Source organism: Dromaius novaehollandiae, chromosome 3, assembly GCF_036370855.1.
Source record: "Dromaius novaehollandiae isolate bDroNov1 chromosome 3, bDroNov1.hap1, whole genome shotgun sequence".
Taxonomy (NCBI): Eukaryota; Metazoa; Chordata; class Aves; order Casuariiformes; family Dromaiidae; genus Dromaius; species Dromaius novaehollandiae.
In genome coordinates, this window is record NC_088100.1 from 61,367,039 (window position 1) to 61,387,391 (window position 20,353).

Below are 20,353 nucleotides of genomic sequence, written 5' to 3' on the forward strand. Positions count from 1 at the left end.
ACTTGAAAATTGTTGACTTTTGGTTGGTTGGGGTGAAGAATGGGGAGGATGGGGAAGATGAGAGCAGAAGGAGGGTAATCATCCATTAGCAACTGGCATTTGCAAACCAGGAAAATCTGACAGAAGAAAAGCAAAGGTTGGAGATGGTCAATCAAAAGAAAAGAACCACCCAAGGGAACAAAGAAAATGAGCAGAGCAGGTTATACGCAGGAGGCAGAAGAAAGCTGTGGGAAAGACAGAAATTATTCAGGGGATGAGATAGAAACAACACTCAGCCAAGCAGGGGAGTGCCTGTTCTCAAGTCTCCAAAATGTTCTTAGCAGGCCTGGAACAAGCCACCTGTTTCATTTTTTTCCCCTCTGTCTCTCTCCTTTTTTTAAAGTTTCCTTTCTATCTAGCTTTGCTGTTTTTTGTCAACATAGAGACTCATTCACACTGTTTATTTTCAATATACATTTGCAGAACACATCATTCTTTGATGTCATCCTGCAGAAACAGCTACACACACACACACACACACACACACACTTATTGCAGCCCAGTGTGTTTTAAAAATACCTTACTTCCTAACCTGGGAGCACTAGAATGAAAAGAATAGCCAGAGGGGAAACCTGGGACTTGTGTTTCAAAGGGCCGCTTATTTATCAAGAAGGATAATTGGACATTTTTCTTAAAATCCTTTCAGGTCAGGGACAGTTAGGTCATTGTGAAGAGGTAAATACAGTCAAAAGATCTCTCATATGCTATTAGTTTGGTTAGAAAGGCAATTGTAGTTTGATTCTTTGGCTCTTGGTAGAAATGCTCAGTGAAGCATGATGTAGAAATTCAAGGGATGTTTTTAGAAGATTCAATCTCAAATCTGAGAATTGCAAAAGGAGACTAATCTCAAACTCTAATGACAAGAAAACACAAACTAAGAGAAAATTTTAGTTGGTCTTGACTGCAGCCTCCTTTGAGCTTCCTCTGTAGACTTATTTCATATAGATGTATTTCCAGATCAGTTCACAAGGGGATAATGGCTTACCACTTCTCATGCTTTTCATTTAATAAATATGTTTGGGGTGCCAGAAGTGCTTTCCAAGTGGAAAAAAGAATTTATAGAAGAACAACATGTTTGAGATTGTGCCTTTGGTCAGGAAAAGGCAGAATTACAATATAACAGTGCCTTAACAATATAACAACCTTAACCACCAGGAGGTGCTGAGTTCAAAACTGGTCTTACCTGCTCTCAGGCTTCAGGACAGTTCCCTGAATCCTCTAATTTGCTCTGGCCTCAATTACACAGTATGAACCACAGTGAGAATATGGGAGCTCCAGGCTGGAGAGGGTCCATTTTGCCTTCTGTTACATCCTTTTAAATCTGGACATATTAGTAAAATTCCCCTGGCACAGGATTTGGGTAAGAAAATCATCGTCTAGTCAAGGAAACAGGGCAGAGCAAGTGGGAATAATGTGGAAGATGGCCCCACAGAACCATGGGGCACGGGTGGCAGAAACAAACCATCTTAACCAAAACAGCCCTCCGGTGCTGCCCAAATTACCCCCGAGAACCCCAGCATCCCCCGGGGCAGCACAGAAATGGGAGATGGTCGTGGTTTGGTCAGCAGCACTGCTGTGAATAGAGCAAGGCAGCATCAAAACCAGGGAAGGGAGCCAGCCCTGCCATCATGGAGGTGACCTCCCCACTGCCCCTTCCCATGTGGGGCTCACACGTGGTCCCCGACTGCCTCTGTGCACAGATCAAGCCAAATTGCCCCAAAGTGACCTGTTCCTCTGGATGTTGGAAAGGCCAGTCTGCTGCTTGCTGTGGATATTTTCATTCCAATTGGAGAAATGTACCTGTTCGTGCTCACCAGTACATCCAGTCCCTGGGTGTAGTTAAGAGTCTGTTCAAGCTTTGTTTTAAACAGTGCAATAAATTAGCACAGCTGTTTGATTCAAAACAGTCTGTTTACTTGCCCAAATGTCACTGTGTAAAGATTACAGGATATTAAAACATCTAAAAATAGAAAGCGTGTCAGGGTAGAAAACAATTAAAACGTGGTGCATGACCCTGTGCTGCCCGTTTCTATTACCTGTGAAATGTACCATGCTCATCCTGCTTCCACCTTGCCACCCTCATTGCTGAACTGCTCTCGAAGGGAAGGCTCAACATCAAAATCAACATATCCCCTTCTTGTTCTTTTGATGAGAGTAGCGAAAAAGGCGTTGGAGCCTGCCGTGCTGGGCCTCCCTGCTCGCCACAGTGGTGCTGTGTGAGGGTGAAGGGCTGATTCCCCACTCTGCAGACATCTGCTGTGTTTCAGGCACATGCAGGAAGGTTAGCCTGAAGGGTCCTGTGATCACAGGATAGAGTCGAGTTTTTCGTATTTATCACTGCAGCTCTTCAAGAAATCCGGTCGATATTAATTCTCAGCAAACCTATAACCTTTTTTCATTGCATTATGGGCAAAGTGGTTAAGTTAAAAGGAGATTAATTGAAATGAATGGTATTACTTCACGTCTGACATAAGATGCACTGTTAGGTAGAGTCTGGAATGTGTCCAGTGACTCTGAGCATTGTTCAGATCTGACACTGGATTCGGTCTCTTTAATCTAGAAAGAAGCACCGTGACTCTAGGCCCCTGAGAGGGGCTATGACGGGGCTCTGCCTTGGTAGCAATCTTCCAGCACAAAGTAAAAAACTGTGAGAGGCTCTTAACATAGGCCATAAGACAGGACCCTGACAAGGAAGGGACAAGAGCAGCAGGTTAAGGAAGGATAAGGCACCTCACTGAAGAGACTTCAAACAATGCTGCTGGCCTTACAGACCTGATGAATTTCTAAGCTAAATTCTCAGGGCTTTCAAGATTTCTCAGGCCTAGCTTAATTTCCCAGGTTTTGTCTAGATGATACCATTATTTATGTGACAGAGCACTCCCAGACTGGAAGGGTACCAAAGTAATTTAAAGGCTATTCTACCTCCTGGGCTGTGAGCTCTGAGCTAGATCTCTGACAGTCTCAGCATAGATTTCCTCTTCCATGTTTCATGTTTTACAATGCAATGCAAGAAAATGTGCAGTGTGAACTCCACTTTCTGTCTGGCTGCAGATGGCTGGCTGCAAAAAATGATTAAATAAGAAGATACCACAAATTTTGTATTTGAGAGTGGAAACTAGCAAAAAAAAAATTGTGGAAAATATTTTGTAAACAGTATATCTGGATGTTAAATTTCCCATAAAAACTCAGCACATCTACCACACTTCTGAAAAATAACACCTGTCGCAGTCATACCTTTCTTTTTTTCCTTCTAGTTTAATCACACCTTGTTCTCCCCCAGCTCATTAGCAATGCTTATCCTGTAAGAATACTTGTAATAAGCATAATCTGGGAATTTCTTCCAAGGAGAAACTTGCTCCATTATCACCATAACAGTAACCAAAACATAGAACAACAATTAAAATGACTGTCTTCCTGGGAACTCCTGGTGCAAGTAAGTGAGCAGGTTCTAATTTCCTTGAAGTCTTCTGGTTGAATTTATCTCATCTAACTGTAGCCATTCAAAAGTCAAATCATTTGTAGCAACTAATTTTCTATGGAATCCTCCTTGATCTACTAGTGGAGAGAGAGGGAGAGATATCTTAAAAGCATGATATGTTAGGCACTGATTTTAGGGATGTATGGTCCCCATTGGAGGGGTACCTGTCTCTCTCCATTGGCTATAGAGGACCTTAGAAAATAAGCAATCTAAAATGTAGGCCTTTGATCTGACCAAACCAAGAGTATTCTGGCTCAGGATCCAAATGATGGGTATATGAAGTGGTCATCCTAATAATTAACAGAGGAGAAAAACACAAATTTAGCAAAGAAGAGTCATATTTTTTAACCACAGCATACAGGTCGCCTTACGTTGCACATAAGACAAACTGAACCTCAGGTAACTTTCATAAGATTAACAGTGCAAAGATAGTAGCAAAGCCTTGTAAACACATGACGGAATCAACTATGCTAAATAAGGCAAAGCACAAGGGTGGCATAAAGTGTGCTTTGAATAGGAAACACCACCCAAAGAAAAACACAGGTCAGTCTTCAGGACACTTAAGGAAGAAAAAACAGGGTCAAGGTCAATCAGAGTAAGGGCAAGAGTTGACTAATAATGACCTTTTCTCTGTCTGGGACAGCGATACTTCCCAGCTGATATTCAGTGAGCTGAATCTACATGATAGGAGGGAGCAGCAGTAGCAAAGTCTCAGCAGTGGTATCATGAGACAACTTTGGCAACTGATCTAATCTGCATTCAGAGCAAAAGTGCCTCAGTTCACTTGTGCAGTCACTGCACTGTCAGTAACCACAGCACATGGCTCTCCATGAATTCTTCTCCGTCTTTGCATAAGCTTGGGCAGATGACGTCAGCCCTTACCTATATGTCCAAGCGCATCACATAACTCATAAGGAAAGGGACAAAGATGCTAATACAGCATTGTGACGAGGATGTAAAGGCAGTGAAACAACATTTCATGCAGAAATTTTTCTTCTACTGTTAACACTGCATTATTCTAGTTAAAAGAAAATATTAGGAAAAGATAGGAAAAGATCAACACATCTGAAAGTAACAGTGAACTTCATTTTGGACTCCTGAAGTATTTGCAAATGCTGATGAATTCAGTCTTACAGCATAGTTCTGTCAAGTCAGTACTATCCTCGTTTTACACATGAGAGAACAAAGGTAAAGAGACTACGCAGGTATTATGTTTTGCCATGCTCAAGGCTGCCTTTGAGATTTGCAGTGGATCTTGAAAGTTTTGCTACAACACACTATCAAGGCACTTTCAGTCACTGAATTCTGGCACTTAAAACTTATTTTGATACAGCAGGTAACTAAATCAATAATGGCATATGGAGGACTATCTGTGTTGAACAGAACACCCATTTTAGAAGGGACATAATTTGCATGTGGTTTCATATAAATGAAAGTGACATTTGTTTCGGAAGGTGAATTTTAGAAGGCAAAATCTGTTACTTGTGTTACCATAGAAGGTAATCCCTGCCCTCAAACCCTTTAAAATCCAGCTAGAAGACAAGATGCTGATGGAAAAGTACAAATGGGTGAGAGAAAAGAAATAATGAAGTAATGCTGATCAGCATGTCAGACAGAGACCTCAGCACATCATTCACCCACACCCTAAATCCCTAAATCTTGTGAACTGTGCATTTAACTTGACTTTGGACTCTGCACATCAACCAGAAGAACCTGCTTGGAAGCCCATAATGCTTTTTTTTCTCCACCTTTAAAAGACTTCGAGAGTCTATCATGACAGGAAAGAATCCAAACATTAGAGCAATTCATCCTTTGAAAGCTTCAGATGCTAATCATGCTTTCATTAATAGTATGTCAGTGATATGGGGATTCAATCAAAATTACTGTGATGATTTCATGTTAATGGGTATTTAAGCAAAATGTAAGACATTAATCAAAGATTAGAGAAATATATGCTAAATTATTGTGATATATGTATAACTGAAAAGAAGTGTTCAAAGGGAAAGACATTTCTTTCTTTGAAGAACAAAAATTTAAACCTAGACCAAGATAGATTCAAGATGAAAATATGTTTGAAGCTGCTAAATGACTGCTTTTGTTTTCTCTCTGTATTTTTCTTCTCCCTATGGGAAATAAGCATTTTGACTGGAACAAGTATTTGGAACCAGTAATTTGATGCTGTAAACTGCAGATCCAAATAACAGTTAGTCAGTCAGGGTAACCTTGGTACCTGCTAAAAAAGGAATTACCTTCCAAGTTAGAAGAACTTGTTATAAGTCCTCTGTATTAAGGCCTAAAACTTGTAAACATACCTGTGATGAGCAGTGCCAGTGAAACCTGACTTAAGGTTGAATTTAACTTTAAGTATCAGGTGTCTCAGGAGCAGTGCGTAAAGAAATCAGATGATGCAAAGCAGAATAATAATTTTGGACATATCCGATAGTGCCTTTGGCTGTTTCTGTACCAGGAGAAAGATCTAACTCAAACTTAAATTGTTACTCTGTGGATTCAGGTCCTTTTGCTGGAAGGGACATGAGTGGCAGTCTTTGCCCTGTGTCCCGCTGATCCCTAAGGGCCAGAATGGGCTACTGTAAAAAGCTGATGCAGAATAGAACAGCTTGAGACTTGTTCTTTCTTGTGTAAGACAAAGATCATCTTTGAATTACAGAGCCCTAAAAAACAGTTTCTACCTACTTCTGCCTTTCTTAGCTTTCTTGTCTTATGACACAGCTTATTTGGGCCCAAGGTGAAGTCACTCTAGAAAGGAAAAGCTTTGTCCTGAAGGCTCCCCATAGGCCTGAGCACTGAAAACATACTGGAAAAAGAGTAGCATGAAAGGGGAGATATTTATAGCGCTACCTTTACAAGTCTCCAAGCCTCTGCCTAAGCCTCAAACAGAGAAATGAGGTGGTGGGACATGAAGCTAACACCCTTGGCGTGCAGCCAGCTCCCACCCTGCGCCTACCAGCATGCGGGTACCCCGTGCTTTTTGGCCATCGCTTCCCATACTCACACAGGGGGAGAAACAGAAAAAGTTGCATCTTATTTTTCATGCAAGCTGTTTCATTTTTGCCACAGAAGAATGCCCTGATTGGCCATTTTTTCTTCCATGTCTGCACTTTGCTGCACTTTAAAGATTTCTGGTAGCTTTCCAGGGAAGATATTCTGGTCACAGAGGCCGTGTTTTCGCAAGTCCGGGCTCTCTCCCTGCGCTGGACACAAACACTGCTCTCCCATTCTCGTTTTTAAGGGTGCCACTTTCTTGTCAGAAATCCAGACCCACGTCCTCAGTTTTGTGATTTGATCTTCTTTTTCTAACAGGTGTTTTCCATTAAAGCCTGTGATCCGTCCCTAGTTTATTGTCTAGTGGCTTCCTGACAAATTCGCTTGCTGCCTGAGTCGAAACAGCGTGGAAGCCCCTTAGTCACTTGTGAGCCCGCTTGTGGTGAACAGCTCCAAAGCCTTTGTTAGCAAATCCATGGTCAGTGGAGAATTTGAGGCCTTACTTCTACCTTTGGGAAACATCTTCGAGAAAAACAAGATTTAGTGTCACTACTGAGAACAGGGGGTATTTTCTGAATGCTGTCTAAATTCCATTGCTAAATTCATGAATCCACTTCAGGCAAATTAATAGCTGCTATTTTGTTTACCGAGCTTGAAAGGACTGAGAGCCTGCAGTGACACACTAGATTGTGTTGATCTCATTAGCATTTCATTAGTCCTCTAGTTGTTCTCATTAAAATCTCAACCTCATGTTAATATCTCTGCCTCTTTCCTGAGAGAAGTAAGATGGCTCAGATGCAGAGAGTTAATGGAGATAGGCATTTTCCTTATTTCTGAGGTACGCTTGCTATGGGCACTTGCTGAGCCCTGTCAAGCTGATATTTTTAATAATACACTATGTTCTTATTAGTCCTCATGTCTGTGAATCACATTGAGCTGGAAGAAATTTCCAGCAGTTGTAGGCTCCATGCACAGCTTGGTATAACTTTCCTAGCAACAGGGATCTAATGTGACATGGGTTTGTGAAAAATTTATGCCTCTAAAATCCTGCCTGACCTTTCAAAACTTTTGTGTCTGTGTAAGTGTGACAAGCACAGGGGCTGCGCTGGCTCCTCAGGGGTCCATCCTGCTCACGCACGGCATTGGGAGTTTTGCCCTCCGTTTTGGCTCCGGCGACGTCAGACTTTGCATACCAGATGGCAATAGACTCTTGCTCTTCTGATTTCTGGAAGTGTACAAGAACCGTGCTTTGTTCTGATGTCCCCATGTCCCACAAATGAGGTAGTAAAGCTTGTTTTTATAACTCCTACAGCTTCTTCACCTGGACACATAACGTAAGAATATTCACAGAGGCAGTACAATTCTTCCACTGCCTGTTGTGAAGTGCACAATAGCTAAAGTCCTCCTCCTCAAAAAAAGTCATTTCAATAAACAGAAGATAAACATTTTCCAGAAAGGGAAGAAAAAATATGAGGGAAGTGGCCTTCCTGTCTTTATGATATTGTCCGAATATCTGGAAATTCAGGCAAAATTTTATAAAAGCAAGAGTATTTTGGAGTCTTTTTGCAGCAATGCAAAATGTCTGTTAAGACTGGATTTGGAAAAAGAAGCCTTTTAAAATGTTTTAAAAATGCCTAGCGGAGTCCCTTACTTTGGCAAAAATTTCTTATGGCTCATGAGCCTGCTATCTTTGCTGAATTTTCTGTGAGAAAATATAGCGGGGTATTTTGTAGGCATTATAATAAATGGCTGCCTGGTTGGTACTGAACAACAAGTTTAATGAAGAAAGATGGCTTCAGACTTCTTCTTTGGAGAAGAATGATACATTATTATCTAACATATTTCTCACCAGGAATAATTTGTGGAGTTATGAGAACAATTTTGCCTTAAATCTCTCAGAGTTGTAAGCTTTTAACCTGTAAAGAGAGCCAGTTACAAATGATCCTCCAAAATCTTGACTATAGGCTGTTTTTCTTACTTCTTATTTTGATGACCAAATGCTTGCAACCTCTACCCTGGGTCTGTCAAATGTGAACTCTCTGGAATAAAACTGTTTATATCTTGTGAGAATAGATTTTGGTACAAAAAGATCCTGATCTCTAATTGGGCTTTAAAGTGTTTCTACAATAACATTAACAAAAACAATAAACCCTTCATGGCTATGTTTGCAAATAATCACAAAAAATAGTTATTTACATTACTCAATAGGGAGTCATACCATGAACGTGTACAAGTTCAAAAGACAGGAAACTGCGAGAATAATGACATTTAACATCACATGATTAAACATCTATCAGCACTTATGGTTTTTTCTTCTTCGCTCTGCTACAAAGGATTTGGAAATGTACATGAAATTTATCTATAAACACTGAAATATTAGAATCAGTTCTAGCTGTTATTGTTTAGAAAATGGTGAACATAATTCTTCTAAGTTTCTGATAGTTGTTCCATCACTCTTTATTAGAAGGTCATTTTTCCCCCCAGTGAGTAACATTTTAATTCACAGACTTCCACTGATTTCATATTTCTGTATAAATAAAAGACATATTGCACTTGAAGGCAGAGATGAAAAAACCTGCATGACAGCATCTGACTGAATGGTATGAAAAGCCATGAATGTTTCAAAAAAGTCTGCAGCTGAAAGTGGGCAATTGAAAGGTAGTTGGAATTTTTTATATATATAGATATATATATATAGATGTATAGAAATACAAAGTGAGCCCTTTGTGGACTCCAAATTATATAGAAATGTTCCTGTAACACTGAATATAACAGCTGAGACACTGGCAAACTGATGTTCTTTGGAGCCAGCCATATATCCACTTATTTTGTCAAAAATAGCTTGTCAAATTAGTGCCAGCTGATTTTTAATTCTATAACATTTACAATGTTAATAACCATTATGGCTCTATTTGTTGGATGAGACATTCAAATCCCTTCTCATACGATATGGTAGTCCCCTACATGGAGTTGTTCCATCTATTTCAGTCAAACTACTTAGGTGCCTAGTCTCAAGTCCACTGAAGTAATTCGAAAGAATTTTTTGAATTTCAGCAGGATTCAAAACAAGCCTGCAGCAAGTAATTACCTGCAAATGGTTCATAGTCTGACCCACAGAATTCATTTAGCATTCAGCCTAACGGTTATTTAATTAAAAAGCTCCATTAAGGTGTAAAATAAGGAATATTTATCATTAACTGGCTGGATTTCATCTGAAAATACACAAACTCAAGATTTGAAGAGTATTTGACTATTGTCTCTACTGGCTGATAACTAAGCCTAAACATCATCCTTTTTCTTGATGTATGCCTACAACATTGTAAGCCTCATCAGACAGTCCAGAAATACTCATCTACATAAATCTTTTTATGTGGCATAATTTTCATGACAATCCTCAGCAATCTATTATGGTGCTTTGATTTTAGATGCTCAAAAAAAAAAAAAAAAAAAAAAAAGAAAAGATATATGGTGTGTTAAACCTTCCCTTTGGTTTTGCAAGGTTTATAAATTAGCTTTCCTGTCGATGGTGAGCTCAAATGCTACCCCAGGGAGTTCCCCTCAGTTTAAGCAGGGTGGCAGAGGTAAAAGACATACCCAGTAGACAGCAGCCTGTCTGATCAAGCCACGCATCCTTACCACCACATCTCAGCAGCCCTGCAACTGCCCAGGCTGAAGAGAAACATAAGAAAATTGGACCACACGGGCCATGGATGGAGGCAGGGTTTGCCTCCCCAGAGGTGCTGGGAGCAGGGCTGGCAATACCTTCTCTGCCAGCTCTCTCCAGTTTGCTCCATTTGGGGCAAAGTGCCCTCATGGTCTCACATGCCGCCAGGACTGGAGGGGCCATCTGAGGTCCCCATCTGCTTTCTGCTAGCCCCAGGTCTTTAATAAATTAAACTCTGGGTGTTGATGCTGGAGTTAAGACTAGATGTCCTTGTTGGGAGTGGGTAAAAAGAAAGAAATTCTGGATTCAATTAAATCCTGATCACTTTATTAACTTCATCAGTCTTAATGAAGGCAGTGGGCAAGGTCTGGATGCTCTTTATCTTAAGCTTTTAAACCCTGAAAACTGACTACCTTGTTTATTCACTGGAGTTGCTTTAGCTGAGGTAGGATAGATTTAGCAGTGCTGAAATTAAAATGTCTGCAGCATCTTTCATTCATACATGTTCATGCACGCTCAGACACTAAGGATCGATCCATAGATGGAAAGATGTGATGACCCTGAAAGTCTCCATATCTGACTTTCAGACACCTAGTTCCCTGAATTCTTGATGTTAAGAGAGGCTCCCAAACAGAAAGGGATTTCAGACAGCCATTCTGCAAGAATTAGCCAGGAAGAAAAGAGTGTTTTTGAACTCCAGCCTCTCCCAGGACTCTCAGCATCTCCATGCTGGGTACTTCTAGAAGGAAGAGTGGTTCCAGTTTAAAATGTGGGACTGAATCCCATCAGGCTAAGGACTTCCCAGGTCATGGCTGAGTGTTGTAGACACTAAGAAAACACATAAAAGCAGACCCAGGCAGTAGCACCAGCTCTTCAGGCCACATTTTGAGTGAAAATGGCAGCAGGTGACTGGCCTTAGGTGCAGATGCTGTTGATGGTGTGTGCTCTGCACATAGCTATCAGATAGGGTTTCAGGGCAGGTAGTGACCAGTTTGTCAGTCATAAATTGGCATAGGAATGAAATAAGCACTGAGAAACTCTGCAGTACCATCACAGAGGCACTTGTGGGCAGCACACTGGACTCCAAGGGAAGTTTTCCAGTATTTGCAGGGCTTAGGGAGTGAGGCATGAGTTCTTGGGTCTGTGCTCCTGCGTGTTGGACTATAACATTTGCCTATGTCCCACTTGTAGCACTCATGTACCTGAACTAGCTGCTAAATTTGAAGAATGCCTCCATTTTTTCCAAAGAACAAGGATTTTCTACCTTTCATGCTATTCTTCCTCTCTGTGCTCTGCTTGATAAATATAATTGTTCTTTGGCAAAGCTGCTACAAATCACAAAAGGCAGAAAGCTGAAAGCCTGACCATTAATGAAACCAGTTCATTGATTTCTGGTGGTACATAGTGTTCCTGAATGCAATTAATTTATATGAACAGTAAAATGGATTTTGTTCTCTAATCTTATTCTGTTGTTTCATGAAAGGCTAATGTGATAGAATAGATGGGAGCAGCGCTTGTTTGAGGAACAATGTTTCCATTTCTGAGTATTTTATATCATCACCACAGACATAATGTAGGTTCTAATAAATAGAAGAAGCTAGGCTTCATTTAAAATGTTTCTTCTGCTCCTGTGTTAGTGGCTTAATTAAGAACTAGCTTGTCTATGTTAAAATATAGTAGTTAATGGTACTTACCAAAGCTTCTATTCCTGCCATACTGAACTGGAAAGCTTGTTCAGTTAACTGGAACTCAATCAACTTGACCACTTCACTGGGAGAGCTCCTGGGGATCTGGCTTTAATCTAATGATAGCAAAATGGCAATAACAGAGGCTTAATTAAAACAGCATTGGCATAAGCTGCACTTAAACAAAATACCTATTTATACAGTGTTACCACCATAAGTGGTGCTTCAGTAAGTGTGAACTCTAAGCTTCAGTCTACACTGCCAAGTAAAGTTTTAGATCCATCTAAACAAAAGAAGATGAGAGTGTTTTTTGTTTTTTGGTTTTTTTTCCCTTTTTATTTCTTTAGTCCTCATTTGTGGCATATTAAGAGTTTTCAGATTCTATTTAAATAACCTCATTCTTAGGAGCTGTGACACAACAGCTAGTTTTAGAACAACAAGCTGTCAGCTAAAGTGACAACAAGAGAAAGGTCATATTATTGTAGTAAACTGAGGCAGCTGAGCTCATTGTTATGGGCAGGATCTCACAGTGGTTAGTCAAGGAGGGAACTCACTAATGTGAGTTTGTTTTGGTGTTGTTAAAATTCCACCCTGCTACATGTCAAAATCAGCTATTACAGCTAATACTACCATAAGATGCTACACATTTCCACTGCATAGGGAACTCAACTCTGACTACTCCAGTGTTCATTTACAGGTGTACACCCAAATCTGCAGCTTACCTCAATATTCTTGTCCATCTACAGACACAGTCCTCCTGCAAGAGCTGCCTCTACGTGAAAGATACTCTGCCAAAAGCAACACCTCCCTTTGGAAATCTCCGTGGGGCTGATGAAAAGGGATGAATCCATTTCCCTGTGTCTATCCCCCGTGGACCTCTCCTCCAGCTAGATCCCAGCCTAGCAGAGGTCTCAGAAGGACATTTCAGCAAAGGAAGCTGCCTTCTGCTTTCATGCAGTAGCCATAAATAATACTTGAAAAAGGGAATGAAGGATGCATCTTATGGCCAAGAATTTGCATCAAATAGAGGACTGGATACTCTGTTTTCTAATCCATGTTCCTTCCCCAAAGAAAGATCAATCACACCTAAACCACTCTGGACAATTGTTCATCTAACCTATTTTTTTAAATGGAGATTTTATAAACTCTCTCAGCAAATCTTTTCAGTGCTTCATTCTCCTAAAATAAAATTTAAGTTATATTATTATTACTGTAATGACTCTAATTCTCTGACCATGCAATAAGAAGTTATCTGATAATTGACCCCAGGCTAAGAACCCCCCTGGAGAGCTCACAGTGCAACAGGAAATGTACCTAGAGATTTCATTTTAAGAATTCTTCCTTTCTTGATGTCTTATACAAAAGATTAATCTAAACAAACCTTAGGGAGATTTTTATTTTTTTTTCTTACCCTCAGACATTGCTTCAGAGATTTGGAATCTCACAAGTTTCACTTCATTTGAGCAATTTTGCCACTTAGATAGGCAAACGAGTAGAAAGCAAAAGAAAGGAAAATTTTACTGACTTACACTGTGCCTGCCAAATAACTTCAAATAGAATTTAGAATTTAGCACTGACGCTTCAGTTCTCTGACAGAAAAAAGACAGAGCAGAATGAAAAAGGAATAGAAAAAGAAATATATGTCAAAAGTAAAGAGGAGGGGGCTGAGGGCAGCAAAGAATGGGATATGGGAACAAGAGAGAAACAGAAGAGTCACAACAAGAAGAGAGAAAATAAGGGAGACAAGACAGGGATCTCAAAAGCTTCATACACTACTTATGGGATTCAAAATTCCTCAGAAAACAGCTTGAGAACCAAGGATGGAAAAAATATTATAAAAATATTACTTAAATGTTTTCTGTGTAAAAGCTACACATTTTATTATTGCTGGAGAATCATGCAAAGAGGATGAGGCAAAAGGAGATTGGCAATAGGCGACTGCAGCAATCTTCGCAACCATATCTATCTTCTGGATATCTCAGTCTGATTATAGGACTCACATGCCAAACACTCAAGAGTCCTTTAATTCTCAGTGGGAGATTTTCATCTCAAAAATCAAATCATGAGCACCACAGATTCTAATATAAAGTGCTGAAGGAAAACGTCTGCAGCGTTTCTACTCAAAATGAGTCACTTCAGGACATTTAAGAGGGTCCACATTTAAGGCTGACTTTGGCTTTTTGTGCTTAGCAATGATGAGATAAATGGCAATTTAACAATGAAAAGCAGATGGAACCACAGGCAGAGGAAAGTGAATTACAGCATTACTTCCCAAGTACAGCTCACACACAGACAGTAGACATTCAGTACCACATAGGGAAGTTTGAAGCAGGTAAACAGAACAGATATAAAACTGAATGTGAAGAACTTTACCTCTTATTGAAGCTTAGAGGATAAATGCTTTTGCTCAAATGAATTAATCTTTGGAAAAGGGAGTATGACACACAAGAAATAGTTACTGAAACGACTCCAGCTAGAAAGAGAGATGAAATGTTGGAAGGGAAGAAGAGGCCCTTGTGTATAATTCCGCTCTGTTCAAATGTTCCCCCAAGCACAAAGGTTTAGACACATGGGCTGGGTCCCCTCTGCTCGCCGTAGAATTATTTTTATCTATACCCGCTGAGGATATGGCCCACACTTTTTCCCCCTTTTTTTAATAACTGCTGTTTGTTTTTTTCCTGTGGTTTCCAGCAGTGGCATACAGCTGGCTCTCAGGCTGCAATGTTCCTCAGCACTCACACCTTTTGTCGAGCCCTCAGAAAAGTTAAGAATAGGAATTCCAGTAAAGCAGCTTTGGCTACTATCTGTTAACCATTTCTGCCTTTCTAATTTACAGTGGTTACCATTAAAGGTTTTTAATAGCCAGCATTAATCTTTATGTGCACAGTTAACTTTATTAGTTCCAGAGAAGCACTTTGCAAAACGAATAAATGTTGACATTTTCATAGCGACCTCTGTGTTATTTTGGAGATTCAAATGTGCAGCTCATGATAGACTTTTATTCTCAAATATTTTTATATTTCCTTTTCCTCCTTTCTCATTCCTGGAGACCATCCTATGCAAGTTATCTAAGGGCCAGAAGAAAATTCATCGTTTTCGTTATTGGGGAAAGCAGGCTTTCTCCTGTTTTGATTTTCTTTTCCTTCTTTGTGAGATAACTTGAGAAGAGTTCACACTGGCGTCATAAGGTGAGGTAGGCAAAGTCAAGATGTGTAGGCAGTTGTCTAATTCCACAAAAAATGCCTTCAATCTACTCCCATTGTAGGCTATAGGCAAAACTCCTGTTCACCTCAAAAGAAGTGGCTTGGAAAACCAGAATCGCCAATGCTTTTATGGTCAAAATATCTAGTATGAAAAACACATCTCCTGAGCCAAAAAAGCTATTAACTGATTAATTTTTTAAATGATTTTCATTGTGTTAAAATTGATGCAATTGTCTTTGGTAATTTTATAAACCAGCTGTAAAAAGAAGAACCAGAAAATGCTCACCACTATAATGTGTTTGTAATATAATTTTCATCTTAGGTAAGTGCTTTGCAAAGTACATTTGTGCTTTCACCCAGCATAGGGGTTGGCCACAGATGTAGTTTGATGCTCCCCTAAATACAGTTATCTTGTTCTGCCAGCACTCTGAAGCATGCACCACATGCCAAAGGGAAGGATGAGAAGGGACCTCTTTTCTTCTCCAGGCCTTCACCTTCCTGTGATGCACGCAGACGCTCACCAGCAGGGTGGGATGTGCATGGAGGAAGGAAGCACCAACGATGTGCCACAGACTTCTGGTGTTGCCCAGCTGCCCTGGTTATGCTATTATCTTTTTTCTTCTTATTGCTTATAAAGAAAGCTATAAAACCATATCAAGATATTAACTAAAAAGTGAGTGAACTAGTAACTGAAAAACTGCTTTTGTCATAAAGGTCATGGCTAAATTGCTGGCAGTACTCTAAAGAGCTTAGCTTGAATCTCCACTGCCATCAGCAACACAGTTCACTAGAGTCAAAGAGAATTACTAAAACGGATCACTGAGGGTAGTCAAGGGAATAGAGTGCAGTAGGTATATATATTACCCTCCTCCTGTTCCTTGGCTCGGCCTTTGTTAGAATAGCTGCTGGCTGGTTTGGAGAGGCTTGACTAAGTATGATGAAGAATGAAAGATCAAAATTAGAATAGCAGACTATTCGTTTCCCAGGTAGGAGAGAACAAAAGGCTCTCAGAGAACATTGCCATTCGGCTGCAGATGGCTCAAGCATACATTTCCTTTTATTTTGTAATATTTGCAAGCTTAAATAGCTGTATGGTAACTTTGTCTCCTGGCATATATGTGAAAAACAGAGCAAATACCTGAATGAAGTCAGTCCACTCTCACACCCAAATATGTAAAATATAGAAGAATCACAAATGTAGGCCAGACTCTGAACAGTCGTAAATCAGTGTGATCTCACTAACATGAAGACCAGTGCCATTTTATCAGCTGCTATAAATTACCTTACTTCAGCAGACATCACTCTTCGGCCCCATTTCATATTTTCCCAGTCTGTCGGTATGTCAGTCTCTTTGCTGTTTGTTACGCTAGCCGTTCCAGGCTGATGAATATGGTGTTATAGCCAGGCAAGCAGCACCATCTTCACAGGGCCATGTCAGTGGGAAGGGAGGCCAAAGATTAATTCAGAATAAGCAACTTTATATGCCAGTCTTTTCAAACCATTCCAATGGTGTCCTGTGATCTAAGGTGTGTACGTAAAATTTTGTAGGACCCTGGAGCCATGTGTTACCATGCACATTTGCTAGATTAAATGGATTAAATCTTTGGCTACAGGCACAAACTGTGTGCACTTGTTTAGAATGAGCAAGTCTCACATGCTTTTGCATAGAGGAGGCCTACAGGACTGCTGTGTGCTTGGACAGAGGGACTGTATTCAAGTCTAGCCCAAATAGGCTGGAGGCCTCCCTGGGGCATTGGTCAATGTGCATTGCTCCCAGTAACGCTTGCCAAGGCATTGACCCAACAGTACAGTCTTGTCAGGGTGGGAAGTGAGAAACACTGGACCAGGCACAATATGATCCAGATATGGCCAGAATAAGCAGCTGTGGTGGCATATAGGGTAAAAAAGGATTCAGATGGAATGCAATATACTGCATTGTTTGATCCTAGTATAAAAGAAAATCAAGACATGACAATGACTGTAGTGGATTAAGGGAACACCATTAGGTGTTACATCAATGATGTTGTCACTGGAACATGTGCTTTAACTCCTGATCTGATAATTATTAGGATAAATGTTCTAGCTCTGGGCTTGTATGCAATAATCCTGGCTAAAATTTTGGCACCAAACCAAGCCTATGGCCATTAATTAGCAGCAGCCTAAATGATGAGATCTCTTGAGTGCAAATTTTCTTGTGTCAAAGTTCTTGAAACCTCCCATGCCTCAGCAGCACCTGACAAGGACAGCACCAACAATGATAGGGACCATGGTGATCACTGGCCTTGGTGACCACTAACAGCATGGATGATATAGGTGAATGTTCTCTGGTATGTAATGTTGCATAGTAACATGCACAGATCTAGCTGTGCATATATTTAAAGGAAATCATTACCTCATCACTGATATTTCAGGACCAGACATGGAGACTAAATGTTGCAAATTATTTATCCAGCTCTACTGCACAGCCATGAAAACAGCAATGAAATATTTGCTGAGCTAAAACTCTTCTATAATGCATCAGCAACTCTTACAGTATAACTAAAGACAAGACATTTCCTTTAAATCAGATATTTTATGGGTGGTCTTTTTTTTTCTTTTTTAAGTACCTCCTGGGATAAACATTTCCTTATGTTATCCCCTAGGAAAATTCCTTGACTAGGTGGACCATATGCGTCACTTAGTCTAGCACTGTTCACAGTGTTTGGCTATGCATCTCTCTCTCTGGGCTGACTGCGTGTGCTGTGAGCTGAAGTGAAAGCCACGGCAGCAGGCCCGCGTAAGTCATGAAGGTCAGTCCAATACATAAACATACAGGAACTTTAAAAAATCCAAAAGTATATGTGAGGAAATACCTTCCAAAACATTTTTAGGTATAAGTATGCTCATGGTCAATGAGATGTTAATAACAAAACTCAGTGCTATAAAAGAAACACACACACTGAGTACTACCATTTTGACATAGCTCACAAAAAATTACAGACCAAAATAACTCTTCATAGGTACGCTCATTTCTTGGCCTGTTAGATTGTCTTCCTTACTCAGATTTGTTTTAATAACTATGCTTTATTTTGACATTTTTAAAGATTTCTATGACATTTAGCATATTATCTGATCTTCTGCATTACAAGCTGTCACTGAAGAGATGCTGTGCAATAAAGTTAAATCTAAGGTGACAGACAGGAGTTGGGTTTTTTTACCTGTAAACTTCAGTTTTATGCAAACCCTATTTCTCACTGCATAAAACTCATGTCAACAGATTGCTGCTGTAAATGTATAGCAAATTTTTCAGGTTTTTCCCTGGGCCTATAATGGTTACCCACACGAAAAGTGTTAGTCAGAGGTGGCTTTTGCTTTCCACTAACTATCCAAGATCATCGCTGGGTTTTCCTGTCAGTTGTTTTTTTTTCCCTTGCTTAAAATACCCTTTTCACCTGAAAAAACTAACCTAAGCTTTTCTTGAATCAGCTGACTTTTATTAATATAACTTTACTGGCTAGCAAACAGATTGGGCTCCATTCTCCACATAATCACTTCCTATGATAGAAAGCTATTCCCTCTCAATTTTCCTTTCTCCATTCTAAGGTGAGCCTTTCTCAGTACAGCTGTCCTTCCCTCAAACTAATGCATCTGATTATCCAAATCTTTTATCACAGTTGTCATTCACCTGTCAAGTCTCTCCAACCTACCTGTCATTTAAGAAAAAAAGGACACTCAGTTTTGGGCAACTCATAATGAAAGAACTGATTAGAGAATAAAACTAGATCAGACAGGAAATTCCTTTCAAAAAGTTTCCAAGCATAAGGAGAAGAAAATCCTGTTGTGAATCCAAATGAAACCAAGACCGATGAAAATGCCAGAAATAACAGATTGCTTGATGTTCAAAGCACTTCTGAGAAATGTGAAGGACCCATGCTGAAGTCCCAGTCCTGCCTATTTCAGATGAGGACTTTCCAAGGTACTTACCTGAAACCTAAACCATCAAGCTTTTGTCAGTTTTAGACTGGATTTCTGTCCCTCACCAAAATCTGAACCTTACTAATTTTCCAAATAAAACCATCAGATACATTTTCATAAAATGGCTTGATGCTGTAGTATTAAAATATGAACAACAGCAACAGAGCTATCATACTAACTCTCAGGCTGTTTCTCTGAAATACCTACAACTCTCATTTAAATAGATGTTCTGAGAAGACAAAAACTCAAGGATTTGCAATGAAATTCTCTTTCATCCAGGTGACTCCCAAAACACAATCTTATGCCCTCATTTCAGGACTTAAAAGAGATTTAAGATGCTAGAAAAAGAGTCGTAGACAAGATGAAATACAGCTGTCCAGGAAGCACATTTGCCTGAACAACTCAATGTACCTTATTTTGGCAGCTACAGCTCAACAGCTGGCTGCAGCTGGCATGAGGGAGCTGGACGGTTGTGGAGGGATCAGTCTTCCCTCTTTCTTTCCCCTGTCTGTGGCAGCGAGGCATATGCAGAGGCTCTTCTTAGAGAAGCTTCAGCTGCCACTGGGATAATGGTGTATCCCCAGCTCCAGCTACTCCAGCTGCCAAGGCTGGACAGTGGCATCCTAGGATATTATATACAGGTCTCTGAAATGGGGTGAATGTCACCATTTATAGGCCATGCTGAGAGTTTTCTTTTCAGTGTCCCCATGCCTGCATCAGCTTCTTTTTATTAGTTCTTCATAGGATTTGATGAATTCTTTAGTTGAGGTGTCTGAGGTCCAAACTGATCTCCTACTGGAGACATAAAATCTCATGCCAATTTGATGAAAAAGCTTAAGAACCTGCATTATGAAAGAAAATCACTGAATCTTTAATTTCATGACGATACAGACTCAAAGTATTCAAGGTGGGGTAGGGAGAAAGACAGGGAGAAAATACGAAAGATATCCATGAAGACTGTAGCACTGCACTGCACAGCTATCAGAAGTTGAAATATGCGTCATATTTATTCAAGTACTCTCATATTTCAGGTCTTCTTCAAAAGGTGAAAAAAAGTTTGTCCTTTGTCCATCAGGCAATCCTCCAGAAAGAAATACGTGTAGCTTGAAGGGGAGCTGGCAGCAAAGGAGACCATGTCCATCACCCCCAGAAGAGCTGGAAGTGGGGGTGGCTCCCATATTCATTCAAAGCCTGATTGCCCTCAGCTCCCCCTCCTCCACGACTGTTGCCATGAATCAGGGCCTTTGACTCTAAATAGGTACAAGTATAATGTGAAGCACCTTTCAAAAGAAAGGGTTTTTTTTTTGAAAAACGGCAAAGACGGCTT

General features: G+C 40.2%; 1 long non-coding RNA gene across 1 annotated transcript in view; it reads right to left on the bottom strand.

Moving 5' to 3' along the window:
* The window catches only part of LOC112995989 (uncharacterized), a 103,851-nt gene that overhangs the window by 28,921 nt on the left and 54,577 nt on the right, over nt 1–20,353 (bottom strand). The window contains exon 2 of the long non-coding RNA XR_003262313.2: nt 11,879–11,985. This is a non-coding gene — a long non-coding RNA (uncharacterized LOC112995989). The remainder of the gene's footprint in view (nt 1–11,878; nt 11,986–20,353) is intronic.